A 16,389-nucleotide genomic window follows, 5' to 3' on the forward strand; every position below is an offset into this window, starting at 1 on the left:
CTAAGGTGACCAGATCGTCCCGCTTTTGGCGGGACAGTCAATAAGGACTTTTTTAAAATGCCGTGGGACGCGGGACAAATTGTTAAAAATCGGGACTGTCCCGCCAAAAGCGGGACGATCTGGTCACCTTATCTTACACCCTTCCGTGAGGTGTGTTTTCATTGTGTGGGGAAGTACTTATGGGGGACTCGCCTAATAATGACACTCTTTCCTAGAGTTTTGATGAAGAATGAGAAGAAAAATTAGAAAATAGGAGACAAAAATGTGAAGTGAGGGAGTCGTGTGATCATTTCTTTTTGAGCACTTTTTAATCATATTTTCAAGTGTTATTTATTTGCTGTTTCCAACCCAAGCCACGTTCAACCCACTTGTTTCAAACTTGTTCACCATCAAGTTAGCCCTAACGAAGTGCCCCAATTTAATAGAAACACATGTTCCCTGTCTCCCCCTCTTTTCCATGTCTTCCAGCTCTCATGGTCTCAATCTCCCCTGGTGACACAAACAGTCCCCAGCCTGGGTGCTCGCTAATGCGGCACCAGATGCTCTGAGACACCCGTGTGCCCGCTGAGCTCTCAGTGGGAGAGTCACTTCCCTGTCACCTCCCTGAGGAACAGGACGGTGCTGACCTCCGGCATCTCTGGGGCTCCTGTCCCTGAAGACATTTGCTGGCTAGCCAAGTCCACTTGCCAGCGCCGAAGGGGTGCCTGTCCTTGTCCCTGGGCAGCTGCCAGGACCATGCAGCTCAGCTGGGAATTGCCCGCTCAGTGGTTTCTCCGGTTCACTTGCTGCAGTGTGAGCAGAACACCAACAGGCCACTTGCCTCACCTTCAGGAACAATGACCTGAGAATGAAGAATCAGCTGAGTGAACGGCCTGCTGCCTACAGGAGGGAGAAGAGGTGAGTGCAGACTGGGCAGGGTTTGGGACTGGCTGGAGGTCAAGGCCGGCTGTGTTGAGTCCCATTACACTGAGGCCAACATCTCATTCCCACCCCTTTCACTCCTCTGCCCTTCGCCACCTGCACCCTGTCAGCAGCACCTGGAGCCATGGGTCCCGGAACTGAGGAGGGGACTTGGGATGTTGCTGAGGAGGGATCTGAGGCCCAGACAGGTGGTGTGACTTGTAAGTCAGGGGCAGAGCCAGAACCTAGGAAACACTGTTCACAAAACACTTCTCACCGGGAACCTGGGAATCCAAAATCTTAGTGCACCTTTCTTTTTTTCTTTTCTGTGTCATATTCTCAAGCTCCCTGAGCTATTTCTGTGGCCAGGTCCAGGCTGCATGAAGCAAGGAGGTAGGTGGCTGTGTGCTTAGGTGGGACTCACGGGATTTAGGGTCCCGCGTGCATGACCACCATCGGTCCTGTGGCCTCGTTCATAGAACAGCGTCCTTCTACGACGTTTTTAGGATGAAATGACCACCCAGGGCACCTGGCACGATGCTGTGCTGGTGGTGAGGGCTCAATGGCACTTAACTTTGGGCACTTTTTGAAAAACACATTTTTATTGATTTCAGAGAGAAAGGGAGAGGGAGAGAGAGAGAAGCATCAATGATGAGAAAGAATCATTGATCTGCTACCTCCTGCATGCCCACTACTGGGGATCAAGCTCCCCCTGGGCATGTGCCCTTGACTGGGAATTGAACTGTGACCTCCCGGTTCATAGGTCGATGCTCAACCACTGAGCCACACTGTCTGGGGATGCTGATCCTGGGATTCATGGCTGGGCCACTGGCCTCCATATGCAGATGACCTGTTTCACTTTAACTGACATAAAGTAAACTACTGGGAGCTTGCGATGTCATTTGTTGAGTTCTCACGTGAAGCAGGATGGTGGCAGGTTGGCATGTGCTCAGCAGTGGACAACCGCCTCTGAGGGACCCAGGTTCCCGGTGAGAAGCAGCTCCGGGGCTCAGGGCAGAGAAGGAGGCCCTGGCCAGCTTGGTCAGGGCTTCTGGAATCCTGGGCTCCATGGTTCTGTGAACAGTGTTTCCTGGTTTTAGGCTAAAGTTGTTCCGTCTGGTTCATGCCAAAGGGCTCAGCACCGAGGAGACAAAGCCTAAACACACCCAGGCTGGGGCTTTCAGAACCTTGTCATCTCATGGTGACCAGTGGGTCAGCAGGGACGAGCACCAGCTGTTCCTAATGGCGAGGGGATGTCTCTGTCTTTGCATCAGAGAAGTGGTTCCTCCTGTACACGTGGCCTGTCTAGTCAGGGTAATGCCTCCTCGGTCAGAGAGTGGGGAGCACGGAACAGCCTGCCCTGTTTTCTCATCAGGAAGAAGAGAAGTGACACTAAGGCAGGGCCACTTGCTTGGGGTCATTGCCCTTCTGGTTGGGCCCTCACAGGGGAGCAGGTGGGGGGCCTTTATTGTCCCCAAAAGTGAGGAGAATTTTTGTAAGAGTTTCACATTATCTCCCCCCCTTTACTCTCTCTCCTCCCTCTCTCTCCCCCCCCCTCTCTCCCTCCTACCCCTTTTTCCCTTCCTCCCTTCATTACTATTTTCTTTCTTTAAAAATATCAGCCATTCTTACCTTTGACAATTTCTTTCACCCTCCCTACATGTTCCAGAGCTTTCTCTCAGGGCTTATGAACAGTAGTGGCCCAAATTCCTGCACCCAAAGTGGATTTTCTCAGGCTCTACCTTGTCAATAAAAAATCTCAACTTGAACTCAGTTGACTCGATTTTGGGTCCTAAAAGAGCGGCGGACTCAGTCCGAGGGTCCCAGATGTGGGGTTTTGTGTTGTCATTAAAATTCTCCTGGGTCCTTCACTGGATGCTGCCCTGTTTCTGAGCCCCCAAGACATGGGCTGACACTACAGCCTGTACTTCATGCATGAGTTGAAAGTCTTCATCACGTCCTGGAAGAACAATCAAAGGTTTTTTTCCGAAGAAATCACATTAACAAAAAACGACTGAAGCATTCTTTAAAAAAAAAAACACCACACACACAAAACTTTCTTTTTAAAAAACTATGTTTGATAAAATCTTGCTTGGTTTTTGGATATTAAGGAAGTCAATTTTTGACATGAGAAGGGAGGAGTAAGAGAAACAAGAGAGTAGAAGCTGGGGGATGGGACAGACAGGGAATTTTTTATTGTGGTCCCAGAGTTCTGCAAAGTCAGGGGCCTTGGCCACAGGCTGACCGCGTGACATGACCATGACCTCTGTGTTTTGGCCGTGGCCTCTTCCTCCGTGAAGTGAAAGGTGGGTTATGTGGTCACCAAAGGCCAGAGGTTGTTAGTCACTGCGATTCGATGAGAAGAAAACTGCAGGCCTCTACGCTGTGGTCAGGAGGTTGACGAATCATTATTACAGAGTTGTGACTTGATCGAAAAGCCATTGAGAAGTAACTACACAAAAATCAAAAATAAGAGTTTAGCCCATGGGCAACTGACAAAATTATTACACAAAATCTTTCTCTATGCAAATTGTAGCCAATTATAAAGTACAATGAGAGAAGAATGTGATTCAAATAGAAAGAAAAGCACCCACTATCAAGGAAAGTTGTTACAAAACACACCCTGAGCTGCCATGAAGAGCTTCCTAAAGGAATAGCCACGTGACATGAAAAGAGGACAAAAACATGGAAGGTGAGATTTTATTTTTACAAAGACTTAATTATCAGTGGCATTTTTCTTAAATAAAACCTGGAACGTCTATGCAATGTTAGTAAAGCAATAGAATTGGTTTTGACGAGATGAAGGAACCAGAAGTTGCTTTGTAAGAGTGAAGCAATGAGAGTGGCCGTGGTGAATGTGGAGAATGGCTGAAAGGGAGCTCCCACCACCAGGAGTACCAGGAGCTGGGAGCATGGGTGAGACCAGAATGCACGCTGTGACCCGGGACATCTGGGCATTGCAACCTGACAGGTTGGGTCTCAGGTTCTCTGAGTGTGCAAAAGTCCCATCTTTCTCTCCAGATTGCCCCACTGTTCTCAAAACATCAGGGTAGCCCGGCTGGCATGGCTCAGTGTTTGAGGGTCGACCTATGAACTAGGAGGTCATGGTTCGATTCCTGGTCAGGACACATGCCTGGGTTGTGGGCTTGATCCCCAATAGGGGACGTGCAGGAGGCAGCTGATCCATGATTCTCTCTCATCATTGATGTTCCTCTCTTTTCCTCTCTGAAATCAATAAAAATATATTTTAAAAAGCACATAAAACATCAGGATGGCCCTGCTCATCTTCCAATTTCTTCCAATTGTATGATGTTGTCTCTCTTCTGTGTAAGACTCAATTTTTTAAGGGAACAGAGCCATGCACTCAGCTGTTGCCTGTTATGAGAGACTGTGGGCTGGGAGAGCGCTGCATTCCTGTGGGCTCAGCAGGCTCCTATTTCTGGGCAAGAAAACGTTTTCCTGTCACTGCTGGCCGCTCAAGTCCATCACAGCTTTTCAGAACAGTCTCCATCCCAGGAGTGAAAGGGTAAAGGACAAAACTGGTCTGGAATAGAGACAGAATTAGGTAAATACAGACAAAACAAATATTTATAATGAGAACCAAACATGAACAGAGTAAAAAATGATCATTTAGGGTCGCTGTAAATTTGGGCAATTAGATGAGTGAGCATTAAGTAAAATCAAACCAGAAGCAATCCTTGTAATGACCTGACATGTGCTTGGAGTTCTTAGGAATCAGTAGGAAAAGATGAGTAGGGAAATAGAAAAATGGGTAAAGTGCATGGATAGGTAAGAGATAAAAGTAACTAATGAACACTCTAAGAATGCTCAACCTCAGTAATAATGTTTAAAAGAGATATTGAAGTAAACAGAAAGTATTTTACTCACTTATATGATTTTCAAAGATTAAAACAATTGACAATAACCAGAACTGATGGACTATCGACAGTCAAAGGATGCTTTTGTGCATTGTCGCTCAGATGATCAAGTGGCCCAGCCGTTTCTGGAGTGGGGAGTTGGGCAAATGACCATTGCAACTTGCAGTCTGCATATATGTGCCCATTCCCTTCCTAGGGATTTATGCGTCATTGCTACACAAACTTCTAAAGATATAGGGATAGTCATGCAAATATATGGGACAAGTATAGCTGAATGGATAGATACTCAAGAATTCCCAAGATAATATTTAAGTGGGGGAAAAATGCAATAGAACTGGCTATAACGTGTGATTCTATATTTAAAATAAATATTTACATAGTTTTATTTGTAAAGTCATAGAACTGAAATACCTTGAATTGGAAATTGTGGCTATAATTAGAGGGGGCGTTTAATCTATCTTTTACATTTCTTCATTATTTGGAATTTTTCAATGTGGAAATATTATCAGAAAAATAATAGATTTAAATGAAAGTAAATTCTATAGATGATTAGGTACATTTTCCACTCATCTTTAACCGCTGTGGACTCGCTCCCTTTAACATGGGTTCTCCAGGGAGGTTAGAGCTGACCCTGACGTTCTGGATCTTTCTTGTAAGGAGCCCTGGCCTCGGAATCTTCTCTGAGGAGCTTCCTCACCTGTGAAGGACTGTCCTTTTCTCCTTTTGTGACAGCCTGGCTCTCGGCTCCCACTCACCTTCAGACGCCTCTGCTGCACCTGTCACTATCCCTGTGCTGGGGCCTCAGGGGCCTCAGGGCAAGACCGGTGCCCGGGGCGCAGGGAGTGAGAGCACAGTGCTGTTGGGAGGAGCAGGGCCTTGGGCAGGGAGACGCTCATCTCCATGTTCATCCCTGGCAGCTGTGAGTTCCTGGGACAGAGAACCCGGGCACTGACCTTGTCCTCTGACCCTTCCCCAGGTCTCGGGCACCACGACAAGTGACAATGAGACTCCTGCACATCCTCCTCACTGCTCTCCTTACGATCCTCCAGGTACTGCCCGGTAAATACCATCCCTGCTGCCCTTTCCTACCACCCGTTTGCTGTTTCCTTCCCCTCAGTCAGAGCTGGGAGCACAGCCTCACGGAGCTGCCAGCAGGCACCTCCACCCGCTCTCCTAGGGAAGTTAAAAGAGCTCTGAGCTGGTGGTGTGTCCTTATGCTACTGCAAGTCCTGCGGGTAGTGATCGACTGCCTCCCCTTCCCGCAAGTGACCTGGATGGCTGAGAACCAGATCAGTTATTCGAATCACTTGGTTAGTGTAATCTGGAGTGGAGACAAAGATTAGATGGACCCTGACTAGAGACCTCGTTCCGCTCATATCACAGGAGTGACCGAGAGGGTAGCTCGGCAAGGCTTCTGTCCCTTGAGACTGTGAGAGTTGGGATGGGTTTTGTGTGGTGGGACAGGTGAGATAACTGGTGAACAGGTGGGCAATTGTTACAGACTCAGCATACCTCCTTGCCTAGTTCATGCCCAGGGGTTCCCGTGGCAGGAAGGACAGTTTGGCCAGAGGTTGTATCAGTATCAGTGGGATCTTGAGGAAGGATGTGAGGTGACGAGAAGAGGGACTACGGTTGGTGTTCTGCTGGGAGGGATGGGCCTGTCCGATAGGGAAGCAGATCTCAGCTCTCCCGGGACGACAGCCTCACACAGACTTCACTTCCTTCTTGCAGACAGCACCGGGGCTCTCAATTTTGAAAGGCCCTGCTACCTTCGGGGAGGGGTCTGCCTGAAGCGGGGCACCCCAAACTGTGAGCCATTCCAGGGACCCTGCCGAGCTTTCACCATCTGCTGCCGCATAAAGAGGAACCGATGAGAGCGCCCTGGGGAGGGACCCTGGCCCCGGGACCTGGCACGTGGCTCCTCAGGGCAAAATAAAAGTGCACAACACTCACGTCTGTCCATGGATCATTTTGTCTTCAGGGTTGATTAGAACATCGTCTTCCCAGAACGGGTGGTCGGGAGGGAATCAATGTTAAGAATTAAGTGCATGTTCCACTTTCAGTTCTGCAGGCATTTTCATGAGAACCACACTGGGTTAGCAGCCCCACGCCACAGACGTAGAAACTGAAACCCAGCCAGGTGCAACAGCTCACCCACGTGAGGAGCCAGCACGAGAAGCAGCGCCATCAAAGGCTGGAACAAAGGCTGCAGTTGGTTCCAGAACTCTCTGTCTGCCTGGAGGGAAGTAGTGGTTTCTTCTGAAACCTCCGGGAGTGTGCACATGAGAGAGTTCGCTGTAGTGGGCGAGCGATGTGAGGACAGGGCTTGGTCCTGGGCCTGCCGCTGCCGTGGGGAAGGAGCTGGGGGCAGCACAGGGCTCAGGTGGTGTTGGGGACATGCAGGACGAAAGCACAGTGTACAGAGACTATCCAGAAAGGAGTCTCAATGGCAGGTCAGAAGGCACCCGCTCCGAGGCGGAGCCTGGGTTAGGGTGACTGTTTCCTGTCTTCCTGCTCACTATTCCTGTCCAGGCCACGAACCCACTGCGGCATCGTGAGTAAGTGATCTCTCCATTACGCCACATCCTGCCTCTGGTGAGGAGCCAGCCTGGGGATCAGTATTGCCACCTGCAATTTACAGCACAAGTTGGGGGAGGCGAGGGAGGAGGCAGCAGGTGCCCAAGGTGCCCAGGAAGTTGGGAGACAGAGAAAAGATAAGTTATACGTGCCTTCTTCCAAAACCTAAACAGTCCATGGAAAAGAATGGAGCTTGGCTGGCACTGTGATGAGTAACAGTCCGGGCCGACTGCATGGCTGGGTCCCATCAATGAGTAACCACTAGGACTCAGCTCAGTGTGCGGACGCACAATGGGCTGTCCCTGCTGTCAGTCAGTGTGGGTGAAGACTTTGGATGGACACAGACGAGTGTGATTCCCCGCATTCCTGATCGGCACTGGCCTCCTCACAGTCTGTGGACAGGGGTCATCGCAGGGTTTGCTGTGCCCGTTGTCTGTGGGGAGCATCCACGTTGGGCTCTGTCCTTGAGTGGGACAGTCTACCATCGCCAGGAGAACTTAGGAGCCTATGTGTGATTTAAAAATAATTCATTTTCTATTTTTTGTTTCTTCACTATGAAGTCGAAACCTTCTTTGCTTTGTCACATAATTCTCCCAGCATTCACAGAGTCACTGACATCTCTCTGTTCCAAAGTCTCTGGACAGCCCCAGGTAGCCCATGCCTCTGTGCTTCCCTCTTCCTTCTGTTTCTTCTTACTTTTTAAAAATATATGTTTTTGTTGATTTTTAGAGAGAGAGGAAGGGAGAGAGAGAGAAACATCAATGATGAGAGAGAACCATTTATCAGCTGCCTCCTGCATGCCCCACACTGGAGATAGAGCCCGAAACCCAGGCATGTGTCCTGACTGGGAATCAAACCATGACCTCCTGGTTCATAGGTTGATGCTCAACCACTGAGCCACGCTGGCTGGGTCTCCCATTTCTTTTTGATTCAAGCTCAGAGGCCTGGCTTGGAAAAGCAGAGAAGAACTCCAGGGCGAAATGGAGGGCAGGGACCCTGGTGGGCATGCTGGTAGTCATGGTCATGGGTGGAGAAAGAGCAGAGGTGGGAGCACCAGGAGTGAACACTGTTGGTGCTTGTGGTCCCAGCTCCAACAACCTCTGTCACGGCCTGTCAGTAGAGTGACATGTGACCCAGATTTGACTGCCCCTGTTGTTTGACTGATTATGTCAACTTTCATGCATTCATTTTTCTCAACAATTTATTTTTAATTTAAAAAAAGTTTAAATATATTTTTATTGATTTCAGAGAGGAAAGGAGAGGGAGAGAGATAGAAACATCAATTATGAGACAGAATCATTGATTGGCTGCCTCCTGCTGCACGACTCCCACTGGGGATCGAGCTTACAACCAGGGCCTGTGCCTTGACCAGAACAGAACTGTGACCTCCTGGTTCATAGGTCAACACTCAACCACTGAACCACGCCAGGCAACAATTCATTTATTGAGCAGTGAACAAAACAGAAAAAACATATTTTTACCTTCATGGTGCATATATCCTAATGGAGGAAAAGACAATAGAAATAAATAACATTTAATACACTAAATATTGATAAGTGCAAAATGCAAACTACAGATGGTGTATTATAGAACTGTAGACTTGAAACTTACCTTGTTAACCAGTGTCACCACTATAAATTTAATAAAAATTCAGAAATGGGAAGCAAAGGTACTGAGCAGAGGCTCTGCAGCACCGAGCGGTGTGGGCAGGGAGTCCGGTCGAGGCCTCATGTGAGTGACAAAGGCCTTTCAGACTCTGGCCGTCTGTCTGTCTGTCTGTCTGTCTGTCTGTCTGTCGGTCCGTGTGGATTAGTGTTTTGAGCCTTAGCCTGTGCTCACTCTTGAGCATCCTGGGAACTGTTAGAACAAAGAGCTGACTCTGAGGGTGTGGACCCCAGGTCCTGCCCAGTTCCTCTTGGCCCAATTTGGAAAACACTCCTGCTGCCCCCACCTTTTATTTATTTGTTTATTTTTGTTAATCCTCACCAGAGGATATTTTTTCCAATGCTTTTCAGAGAGAGTGGAAGGGAGGCAGGGGGGAGGAGGGGAGAGAGGAAGTGAGAGAGGGGAGGGGGGAGAGAGAGACATCAACTGGTTGCCTCCAGAATGCGCCTGGGGCGGGGGGCGGGGGTTGGGGGGATATGGATGGGAAGCAAACTGCAACCCAGGCATGTGCCCTTGACTGGGAATCGAACCTTCGACCGCTCGGTGTGCAGGCTGATGCTCTAACCATTGGGTCATACCAGCCAGGCCGTTCCCACCTTTCACCTAGCTCTACTTACTTATTAACTAGAAACATGTACAGTAGCTCAAAGACACGATTTCCTACTGTAAGAGTTGTATACATCTTCAGTCTCAGAGGCCATTGCTTAAAAGAATTTACTAAAGCCCTGCTCCCTGAGTTCGTTTCACCCTCTATTTCCCAGCTTCTAGAACCTGCTGGAACCCATCGACACATCGAGCCCCTCAGAAGGATCCACGGTGAGTCCTCGCATGCAGCAGAGATGAACAGAGATGACCTCAGCTGCCATACTGCTCTGGGGCAGTGTCCAGTGAAAGTACTAGCCTGCCTTGCCCTGGGACAGTCCCTACGATCCCTTCCGTGGCTCCCGAGTTCCAGTAAGAGATGCTTCAAGGAGACTGAGCCACCCATGAGTCTGGTTCAGGTCATGCACCACCTTCAGTTATGCTAAAGCAAACCCTCAGCAGAACCAGAAGCAAGGGTACAAGCACAGACATCCCTTGCCTCATGAGGACCAATGTCACTAGAACCCGGGGGGCAGGGCAGGCAGGACCTAGGGGACAGTTATAGAATGTACCCCTCCCCCCGAAACGCTCCAATTCTGCCCCAGGGATACCTGTGGGAACGCGGGCCCAGAAGAAACAGGGCCGAGAGCTGGGCTTTCAGACGTGCCAGGTGTTAACTGGCTCTGCAAGCACCTGTTAAGGAACTCAGTACTTTTCTGTTGTTAATCCTCACCCGAGGATATTTTTCATTGATTTTTAGAGAGAGTGGAAGGAAGGGGGAGAGACACAGAGAGGGAAACATTGATGTGAGAGAGACACATTGACTGGTTGCCTCCTGCACGCTCCCTGACCAGGGCCAGGTGTCGAGCCTGCAATGGAGGTACGTGCCCTTGACGGGAATCGGACCCAGGACCCTTCAGTCCATGGACTGTCGCTCTATCTACTGAACCAATCTGGCTAGGGCAGGAACCCGGTACTTTTTTCTCTTCCTGGGCCAATGCCACATGTTACAAGTCTCAGCATCATTGTATATTATTATACCTCATGGTGGAAGTCACAATTTGTTCCTCTTTATAAAAATAATCTTGTTTATTCTTGCACCTTTCCCCATTACAGTGAATTTTTAAATGTGCTCATTAATATTACAAAAACCTTTATTTTGAACCTCAAATTTCTAAATTCTCATGAGTCAATGGAACATTATCAACCAATTTATTCTTCTTAGATATGAACTGATAGCCATTGTGGTCTGAAGTTGATCCCCGTGTGAGAGACTAGGAGTCCCCTCCGCAGGGGACCAGGCTAGAGCTCGGGTCTGGGGCCTGGTTCCTGATTCTAATGTGGGCTTTGCCACATGCAAACTTCACCACCACACAAGGGTCTCCAGTCTTCCCTTCCTCACGTGTACACTTGGGAATGGCGTGGGCGCCTGAGTGAAGTAGACGGTGGGCCTCTGGCTGCAGGAAGGCAGACGCCCCTCCGTGTGCTCATCTCGGTCGGCCTCTTATTACAGAAACACACGTCAGACATCAACCATTACCTGGAAATGAGAAGGAAAGGCACAGAATGCCTGCACTGGCCACTTCTGAAGATGCTTGCTATGGACAAGTTCAAGGTTCCTTCAGAAAGAGGGGTGTCACCTCTCATGAGGAGCCCAGAATTTTCTGGTTAAAAACAAGAGAAATCTCACCTCCAACTCCCTGGGTCTCTAAGGTAGGGTCGGCGGGCACACCTGGGACAGAGAACAGACAGCAGATGAAGTCAGATGAGGGGCCTGCAGACCAGGGCCTGGCGTGGGAGGAGGCCTGGGTTTGACTCTGCCTCTGGGTCAGGAGGAAAGCCCCTTTGCCTGCACCTCCCCAGAGCTAAGCCAGGCATCCCACACAAGGGCCATGGCCACGAGGTTGGTGGGTCATGAGATCTCATGGTGGCCTAGACACGACCTGAGTCAGCAGGGTCAACCTGGGACGGAAGGCCGATGTCATTGGTCAGACCAGGCAGGACTAGGCCCCTGTCAGAACACATGACCCAGTGGCACGGCCTCTCTGTGCATACAAGAGGCTGCAGGGATCTGAGGAGGGAGTGGAGCTGGGAGGTGAGTCTGAGAGGTGAGTGACGGCTTCGTTCTGCCGAGTGCCGGAGCCCTTAGTGGGAAGATGGGAGGTGGCATGGGCACTGTGTGTGCCCAAGTTCATGCATCAGATCGTCCAAGCTCCAGGAGAGTAAATGGGGAGAAAGCCATGTACTCGTCAGCGCATTCATGGCAACGTCCACCATTGCAGCCATTCTTTCACCTCCATGACCACTGCTGCGCTTGCCAGGTCCTTGGCGGGAACAGAGGGCAGCGCCCAGCTCTGCATGGAACTTGCTCACCATTGTGCCCGTTCATTTCACAGGCTTCACTGCTCACTGCATTCAGCAAGTGCTCTGGCCAGAACCGGGCATTCTCTCCCGCAGTGAGTCGCACTGGTCGGATCTGTTCGGAGAAGCTTTGAGCTACTTTTTATCTGATAGCATGGTTATGCATCTGTTTTCTCCTCCCAGGAGTTCCAAAAGCGGTCCCCACGGAACCGGCCCCATGAAGCTGGTTTATGTCCTCATCTTCACTGTCTTCTTCCTGTCTCAGGTGATACCAGGTAAGCCCTCGCTGGCACCTCCTTCTCATATCTAAATCCCATGTCCTTCCTCCCACCACTCCACTCCCAGAAGGACCCGGGCCCTGGAGCGAGCGTAGGGATGCTCACACAGGAACAGTGAGGAAAGGGCAGCCTCTCAAGGGAGTGGCCGGGTTAGCACCTTGAGGCCCACACCTGGACGCCTGTCAGTGAGGTCCACACCTGGGTCCACATCTGATGGCACCCTTACATACACACTCTCTTCAGCTTCTGCCTCCACTATGGGTGTCGTGTTGGCTGGCTGCAGGAGCAGAAAGAGAAGCTTAGAAGTTTTGCAAAAGCAGGCAGTTTGCATACTTAGAACTGTGGCACTGGGAGAAACGGGGTTATAGGTTGCTCTGTATCATGCTCCAGGGCTGGAGAGATGAGCAGAGAGGGAGGCTGGGGTCTGCCCCTTGCCTGTCCGTTCCCTGCCGAGTGTCAGGCGGCCCAGGGTTGGAGTGTGAGACACCTGGATCTGGAGAGAAAGGTGGCTTGTGAGGGGTTCAGCCCATGGGGTTAGGCAGGGCACTGAGGGCTGATGTGCGCTGTGCTCACCCACTAGTCCTTGTCCCCCCCATTCTGTTCCTCCCCTGTGTGCTGCACTAATAGAAACCTATTCATCTAATCACACGTTTCACTCCTCATCTCAGGGCTCACGGCTCCATGTGCTAATTCACTTTGACAGACAGGAGCTGACAGGAGCTGAAGGGAGGGGCCTGTCCCTGGCCACATCCTCTCGGCTTTGGACGAGTTCAAGGTTCCTTCAGAAAGAGGGGTGACAACCTGTTCATTGTGACCCCCTGAGAGTTGTGATGGGTTTTGTTGTGACACTCAGAATAGTGACCCCATCAACTTCCTCGCTGGGCTGCCTTTCAATCAAAGAGAGGGGAGGTTGATTGTGGGAGGCAGGCAGGGGCCCTTTGGGGAAGCACAGGGAAAGAGCTGGCAGGCTGGTCCTTTCCTGGCAGCTTCCGGCGGGAAGATGGGCTACAAGGACCACTGACAAGTACGTCCTGAAGTTCTGCTAAAGCCTGGCCCTCACACTCCCTGGCAGCATGTGGGTGGAACAGGGCAAGTGCCATCAAGGACACCAGTCTGAGGTCTGTGAGTGGATGAAGTCAGGGAGCAAGAGCCTCTAGCCCTATGGCCAGTCTGAGGCCAACAAGAGTCACCCCGGGACCTCTGACGCCTGGGTCCCAAAGGTGGTGACTTCTGCTGATGCCTGTAGCAAGCAGGCTGGACAGGGGACTGCTGAGACCCTTCCTCCTTGGGGCCGAGTACAGCCCTCTCACCTTTGAAGAGGCAGGAAAAGGAGTCTTTTCCAGGAGGCTTTGAGTCAAGTGCAGTGTTTTTCTCTCTTTTAGAAACCTCTGACCTCGGCTCCTGTCCCCAATTCCTCTGGGTCTTTTTCTTCAGAGACATGAATTTTAAGTCTTTAATTTCATTTTTAAGGCATATCTGTTACATCCTGAAGGCAGGTTGGGGGCGCGTTTCTATGCTTAGGAACATGGGTGAACTTCAGAGGGTGGCTGACATGCCTCACATGCTCTGGGGCGTGTCATGTGTGTTTACATGTTGGAATGAACACTCCTGTAGCTCCTCCTTTCCCAGAGGAGGGGTTGTAGTGTCATCTTATTCTCAGTGGGATTCTCGCCAGGAAGTTAAGACACCGATGTTCGTGTTTGCGTCTAAAGGACATGGCTGACCACTCCACAGTGACAGCCGCCAGGGCACATCAGGGTCTGGGACTATCGGGAGCAGTGCCTCCTCCCAGATCCCATGGCAGCACAAACATTTCTGTCATGGCCAACAAACATGAGGAAAGGGCAGATGGGAAGAGGGGGTGCCTCGGGCAGAATGGTGAGCAGTCAAGTTTGGGGGTTTCTGGTTGAATGAATGGTTCCTTCCCCTGCACGGGAGCTCTGCCTCCCACATTTTGGTTCTTTCTTCAGGCTGTGGGTATAGTGACATGCACGGGTTCTGCGACTCCAGAATAAGCGTGTGCCTGAAGAGGAAGAAAAATTGCATTTTCCGAATGCGAGGGCTCTGCCCCGGGAGGAGCTTCTGCTGCATCCGAGTGAAGTGAGCCGAAGGGTCCGCCTGCAATGTGTGGGCCCTACGTTAAATAAACAGAGACTTCACAATAACCTTCTGCTCTGAGTAATTCGAAAGGCTGAGACCTGATAGCGTTTTCTTCACTCGTTGGTTCATTTACTTTTTTTTTTTATGGAGTTAAGGTTGGAATTTATTTATTTTTGTTTTATGATTTTTTTACTTTTATTTTTTAATTGTGATATTTTTATTTTTTTATTATTTTTTATTTATTTATTTTTTCTTTATTGATTAAGGTGTCACATATTTGTCCTCATCCCCCCACTCCCATCCCCCACCCCACCCCCCTGTTGTCCTTAACCATTGGTTAGGCTCATATGCATGCACACAGTCCTTTGGTTGATCTCTCCCCCCTACCCCCACCCTTCCCTACCCTCCCTCTGAGGCTCGACAGTCCGATCGATCCCTCCTTGTTTCTGGGTCTGTTCTTGTTCATCAGTCTTCATTTACTTTGTTGCTACCCAATGACTGCCTGCTCCTGTAGGTAGCTGGGGACATGGGTTTGAGGTCTCCTCTGCTGAGACACTCACAGCCATGGAAGTCTTATCCCAGTTGGGTGGGTCAAGAATGTTCCCAACAAGGTGACTAGGAGCTGGATCTTAAAAAATGGGTAAGAATTAGGCAGGGAAAATTGAAGGAGAAGTGGCATAAGTTCCAAGATGGAGAGAACAAAATGTGCAAGGGCACGGCGCTGGAGATGTGCCCCCAGTTAGGAGTGGGTTCAAACCAGAATATGGTAAGAGATGAAACTAGAGAAAGTGTGGCCAATGGATGGGGGACTCTAAAGACAATTTTTACTTTTTAAGATGCAGGGAAACATGGGAGAATTTTAAATGAGGGTGTGGAGAGGAGATGGAGAAATGAGAAATCCATAGGCCACATAGGATATTATACAACAGTAGGAGTGGAAATGTTGGAGGTAAAGGGTAGGAATTAAGACATTGCCAGCGATAAGCAGGGGAGGTCAGTTATGGACAAGACACTCGGGAGTAGAAGTGTGAGGAGTTGGTCCTTGGAGGTAGAGAGGGAGGGAGAAGAGGTTGTTGTTATATTTGACTCATGGGATGTCGAGGGTTTCCAGGAGTCTGCAGATCAAGAATGGAGATTGTGGTTTAGGAGACATCAGGAGGGATGGGGTGGTGGTTGTGGCCCCAGAGGCCAGGCTTCCAGCAGAGAATGAGGGGGATCTGAGATGAGAGAGGCTAGAAGGTGGATATTCCAAGGAAGCCTGGGGGTTGGGATACAACCTATGGGCACCTCCTCTGCAGGTAAACTGCCCTCCTAGTTCCACACCGGAACACCCTCATCTGTTCAAAATTGCCAAAAGGTCTCTGGAGTTCAAGCCATTCTGATCACCATTCCAACCCTAAAGTCTATTACAAGGATCACGTCTAAGCTAATAATTAGAATAGACTTTTTATTTTAACTCCATAATTAATTAGATTCAGAGTGTACATTATCTGGGCCATTACATATTGTCCTTTGGCCTCTGATAGTCTAACCTCCTCAATGACATCAGTGGTGGGATTTCCCCGTGTCCCATGATTCTAGAGGACAAGCACTATAGACTTTTTCTCATGAACGAGTTGCTGATGCCTTTGTGAAGGGAATGTCCTTGGGGCTCTCTCAGGGCCAGCCAGAGCATGCTCCGTGGTCACACATAACAGATCAATTTCCACGTTCCTCCCTAGGTCCTAGGTTCCTTTCTCTATGGTGTATTTAAGATGTCCTGACACCCCAACTTTCTTTAATGTGTCACTAAGTTAGGGTTTCAGTCAACTAAGCATCTCTTCTAGCCACTCTGAGCAGCCTGAGCCAGATTGTTTAAGCCAGAATCACTGATCACCCTACATATACCCATTAGTGTCTCCTTGTTGGCTATTATGAAAAGGCTTCCATGAGCGTTTCTCACAGGTTTTGAGTCAGAGCACACATTTCACTTCTCCAGGGTAATACCCAGGAGGGGTGAATGAGCCCTGTGGTCAGCATGTTTCACTTGCCAGCCGTCTTCCAAAGCA

The 16,389-nt window shown here is 49.7% G+C and overlaps 1 long non-coding RNA gene across 1 annotated transcript; it reads left to right on the forward strand.

The window, feature by feature from the left end:
• The first annotated feature begins 815 nt into the window (after positions 1 to 815).
• LOC129150132 (uncharacterized) lies at positions 816 to 6,530 on the forward strand. The gene is made up of 3 exons (XR_008556862.1): positions 816 to 897; positions 5,755 to 5,837; positions 6,510 to 6,530. It is a non-coding gene; the product is annotated as an uncharacterized LOC129150132 (long non-coding RNA).
• Positions 6,531 to 16,389: the final 9,859 nt, after the last annotated feature.

The sequence above is a fragment of the Eptesicus fuscus genome, chromosome 8 (genome assembly GCF_027574615.1).
Source record: "Eptesicus fuscus isolate TK198812 chromosome 8, DD_ASM_mEF_20220401, whole genome shotgun sequence".
NCBI classification, from domain to species: domain Eukaryota; kingdom Metazoa; phylum Chordata; class Mammalia; order Chiroptera; family Vespertilionidae; genus Eptesicus; species Eptesicus fuscus.